The sequence below is a fragment of the Schistocerca americana genome, unplaced genomic scaffold (genome assembly GCF_021461395.2).
Source record: "Schistocerca americana isolate TAMUIC-IGC-003095 unplaced genomic scaffold, iqSchAmer2.1 HiC_scaffold_98, whole genome shotgun sequence".
Lineage (NCBI taxonomy): Eukaryota > Metazoa > Arthropoda > Insecta > Orthoptera > Acrididae > Schistocerca > Schistocerca americana.
The window spans coordinates 430,001-435,000 of NW_025726763.1; the positions used below are offsets into that span (position 1 = coordinate 430,001).

The following is a 5,000-nucleotide window of genomic DNA, read 5'->3' on the forward strand; positions in this document are numbered from 1 at the left end:
GACGCCAAGCCGACTAAGACAGCGATGGGCCCAAAGCTCCCTTCTTTCTACCCCACCCACAAAGCCTGCACCCTCTGTCGACAACAGCACCCCAACGCCAGCGCCTCTGCCGCACGAAGTCGTGGACCGGCAATCACTCCACCTGCACCCGTTCGTGCCCCACCCCAACCGCCCAACTCGCAACTCCAGCGGATGAACGGCGGACTTTGCTCGCACTCGCAATGTGCAATCCACCCCTATAACGTGCGTTTCATGAAGAGTTATGTCCAATATGCGACATTCCCGCTGTCCATATACATGAGCTGCCAGCTGTACCACGTACGAGCTACAGACGCGATCGCGTTGCTCTCTGTACGAATGCAGATGCTCAGCGGCAGCTAGGAGGCGCTCCATCCATGTCGGTACCGGTGAGCGTTGCACTCGCAGTCACAAAAACGTACGGCAAGTATATTACTCGGAAGAGTCAATGACAGTCCAAGCCCCCCTGCGTGGGAAGAGTCTTCCTAGGCCATGACCCACCGGAAGGGCGCAGCGTCCCCCACCCCAGACATGTGACGTCAGACTATCGGTATTGACGACTAGACTGATTCCTTATAATCATTTGCCATACACCGGTGGAAGCTGCCGAGACGAGTAACTACATAGCGGGCTCGCCGTGTCACTAATGTACAGAGATACAATAGTTTCGACTGGAACCGGATTAAACGTATACACGGCGCTGATTAGTAATAGATAGAGCCATCAGAATACAGATAATGTATAGACCTGTCCGTATACATGCTGAAAGACTCTGCTCACAATCACACGTCAGCCAGACACTCTTATCACGCACTACTCTCTGCCTGTAACAGGCACACAGACAATATGTAAGCACCAGCATGGAACACCACCCAGTGCATCCTCTCTGCCACATTAGACAATCCACACTATCATAACCAGACCGGGAGGTCCACTCGGAAAACAGAATATCCCACCCTTCCGACAACCACCATTGCTCAGCTAAGCCACCAACACCCACACATGTCCCACACAGGGGTGCACCCAACATCACAATACTGCCTCCTGTCACACCACACAAACAATGGCAGGAATGAAAGACACAGGTCTGCCACAAGCATGGAATCAGAGCGCCGCCTGTTATGAGCCAAAGGTGCACCCTGCCGTGGCAAATCAGATGATGCCGCAGTCATTTACTTACGATATTCACAATCAACAAACCGGCCCCCCCCCCCCCCCAAAACACCTTTCCGTACAACAATGTGTACCTTAACCTAACCCATATTGTGCCTTAACCTAACCCGTATTGTACCTTAACCTAACCCGTATTGCGCCTTAACCTAACCCGTATTGCGCCTTAACCTAACCCGTATTGCGCCTTAACCTAACCCGTATTGCGCCTTAACCTAACCCGTATTGCGCCTTAACCTAACCCGTATTGCGCCTTAACCTAACCCGTATTGCGCCTTAACCTAACCCGTATTGCGCCTTAACCTAACCCGTATTGCGCCTTAACCTAACCCGTATTGCGCCTTAACCTAACCTATGTTGCGCCTTAACCTAACCTATGTTGCGCCTTAACCTAACCTATGTTGCGCCTTAACCTAACCTATGTTGCGCCTTAACCTAACCTATGTTGCGCCTTAACCTAACCTATGTTGCGCCTTAACCTAACCTATGTTGCGCCTTAACCTAACCTATGTTGCGCCTTAACCTAACCTATGTTGCGCCTTAGCCTAACCTATGTTGCGCCTTAACCTAACCCATATTGTACCTTAACCTAACCCATGTTGCGCCTTAACCTAACCCATATTGTACCTTAACCTAACCCATATTGTACCTTAACCTAACCCATATTGTACCTTAACCTAACCCATATTGTACCTTAACCTAACCCATATTGTACCTTAACCTAACCCATATTGTACCTTAACCTAACCCATATTGTACCTTAACCTAACCCATATTGTACCTTAACCTAACCCATATTGTACCTTAACCTAACCTATGTTGCGCCTTAACCTAACCTATGTTGCGCCTTAACCTAACCTATGTTGCGCCTTAGCCTAACCTATGTTGCGCCTTAACCTAACCCATATTGTACCTTAACCTAACCCATGTTGCGCCTTAACCTAACCCATATTGTACCTTAACCTAACCCATATTGTACCTTAACCTAACCCATATTGTACCTTAACCTAACCCATATTGTACCTTAACCTAACCCATGTTGTACCTTAACCTAACCCATGTTGTACCTTAACCTAACCCATGTTGCGCCTTAACCTAACCCATGTTGCGCCTTAACCTAACCCATGTTGCGCCTTAACCTAACCTATGTTGCGCCTAAACCTAACCTATGTTGCGCCTAAACCCAACACACGTTGGGCCTAAACCCAACACACGTTGGGCCTAAACCCAACACACGTTGGGCCTTAACCCAACACACGTTGGGCCTTAACCCAACACACGTTGGGCCTTAACCCAACACACGTTGGGCCTTAACCCAACACACGTTGGGCCTTAACCCAACACACGTTGGGCCTTAACCCAACACACGTTGGGCCTTAACCCAACACACGTTGGGCCTTAACCCAACACACGTTGGGCCTTAACCCAACACACGTTGGGCCTTAACCCAACACACGTTGGGCCTTAACCCAACACACGTTGGGCCTTAACCCAACACACGTTGGGCCTTAACCCAACACACGTTGGGCCTTAACCCAACACACGTTGGGCCTTAACCCAACACACGTTGGGCCTTAACCCAACACACGTTGGGCCTTAACCCAACACACGTTGGGCCTTAACCCAACACACGTTGGGCCTTAACCCAACACACGTTGGGCCTTAACCTGCTCTGTAATTGTCATACGACGCGTTAAATTAGTGTAGTGTTGCCTAACTGCAACCCCCGCAATATAGTTTGCTACTCGCACTGCCCGGTCCCCAGAGTATCGCTTCATGTTAAACACCTTGCAGCTATACACTGTAATGCGGATGGCAGCAGGACGTACATGCTCAATGCCCTTCGCAGTTGTTCATTGGCATTCGCATGGCGAAGCACAGCCTACGTTGTGGTACGGCTTGTGTCAACTGTCCGCTGATGTTGTACGTCCAAATCACACACTGTACTGCACATTGGTCCTCATGTACTGAATGATACATCGTGGTACATGTGTGACCGTACCACGACTGCGCCAACAACGGCGAACCATACGGTCCAAATATTGTGCACTCAGCTACGTGTCGTCTCCCTATAAGAGCTGGATTGCAGTATGGTATGCCGTGGATGGCGATCAGCATGAGCCGTCTGTTGATGTAGTGGCGCGTGTTGTCAGACGTAGTCGTCTCTTCTCACACACCGTGATAGCATGGTGCACTGCGTTCCACATCTGCGACATGCGACAGAGGCCGGTTGACAGTCGTTCGCGCAATGGACATCGCATACGTACGGGGGCCACCTTCCACGTGTTCGCGAAGCGTGCACATGTTGTTGCGTGTATGTGGGCAGACATAGTGTGTCGTGACACCTGACACAGGCATGCAACAATCGTTGAATTTGCAAATGGCGATGGACGTCTACGTTTGCTGGTGACGTTACGCAAATGAACAACTGGTAAACCGTTGTGGTGCGGTTGTTCTCGCTAGAGGTGAATCAGTGATGGCGACGATCGGTTGAGCTACCAACCGGTTGTTTCAGCGATACCCACCATGCCCACGAACGTGAATGGCATGTGGGTGTGAAGCGATACGCGGCGGTGGCTGGGTGGGACCGTCCCCGGCCGGTGAGGGGGGGCCTCCCGGCGTGCTGGCCGCGCGGTGCGTGGGCGCACGCGCTACAGCCGGCTGGTGGGGGCGGCCAGTGGCAGGCGCGCCGGCCGACGGAGGCGGCAGGCGGCGCAGCTGCGCGCCGGCGCACCCTGCACGCGGCGCCGTGCGGCCAAAGTAGGTCCTCGCGGGCCCGGTGCGAAGCGCGGTGGACATCTGCAGTGTGCTGGTCCGATTGAGGACTGTGTGCGCTGAGGATGCGCCGCCGCCCGGCGCTCGGCGCCGCGACGCCGTCTGCTGCTCGGTCGCCTCTGCGGTTCTCGCAGGTGGATTGTATCGCAGCTGTGCGGACGTGTTGGCGCGTGCGCTGTGCTGGGAGTGTTCGCTTCGGCACCCAAGTGGGGCTTTTGTCCTTCTGTGGCGCTGGCGTTGGAGCTGCCGGCCACCGTAGGTGGCGCGTGTTGTCTCCCGCCGGCAATGCCACGACAGCACGCTCCCGGGCCTCTGTCGGCAGCGGCAAGCTCAGTTGGGAGCACGGGTGGTCGCACCTAAAGCGTCTACTCGCCAAATTCCGGGCGATTGCGCCTCTCTCGAACCCGACCAAGTACTTAGGACGGCGCTGCGCGCCGCCGGGACCTGAGAGGGTTTCGAGGTGTATTGTGCAGGGGAGCTCAGCCTCCTCCTGTTTGCAGAATAATTGAGCGGACGCTTGCGTGTTCGCGCGGGCCCCCGGGACACACTCCCGGGCGGCCGGCTGCTCAGCTCTAGTTGACGCAGCTCCCTGGTTGATCCTGCCAGTAGTCATATGCTTGTCTCAAAGATTAAGCCATGCATGTCTCAGTACAAGCCGCATTAAGGTGAAACCGCGAATGGCTCATTAAATCAGTTATGGTTCCTTAGATCGTACCCACGTTACTTGGATAACTGTGGTAATTCTAGAGCTAATACATGCAAACAGAGTCCCGACCAGAGATGGAAGGGACGCTTTTATTAGATCAAAACCAATCGGTCGGCTCGTCCGGTCCGTTTGCCTTGGTGACTCTGAATAACTTTGGGCTGATCGCACGGTCCTCGTACCGGCGACGCATCTTTCAAATGTCTGCCTTATCAACTGTCGATGGTAGGTTCTGCGCCTACCATGGTTGTAACGGGTAACGGGGAATCAGGGTTCGATTCCGGAGAGGGAGCCTGAGAAACGGCTACCACATCCAAGGAAGGCAGCAGGCGCG

The 5,000-nt window shown here is 53.5% G+C and overlaps 1 non-coding gene across 1 annotated transcript in view; it reads left to right on the forward strand.

Annotated features, from left to right (window-relative positions):
* The first annotated feature begins 4,549 nt into the window (after nucleotides 1-4,549).
* LOC124593345 overlaps nucleotides 4,550-5,000 on the forward strand; it is a 1,910-nt gene continuing 1,459 nt past the window's right edge. The window contains exon 1 of the ribosomal RNA XR_006977991.1: nucleotides 4,550-5,000. This exon is cut by the window's right edge and continues 1,459 nt beyond it. This is a non-coding gene — a ribosomal RNA (small subunit ribosomal RNA).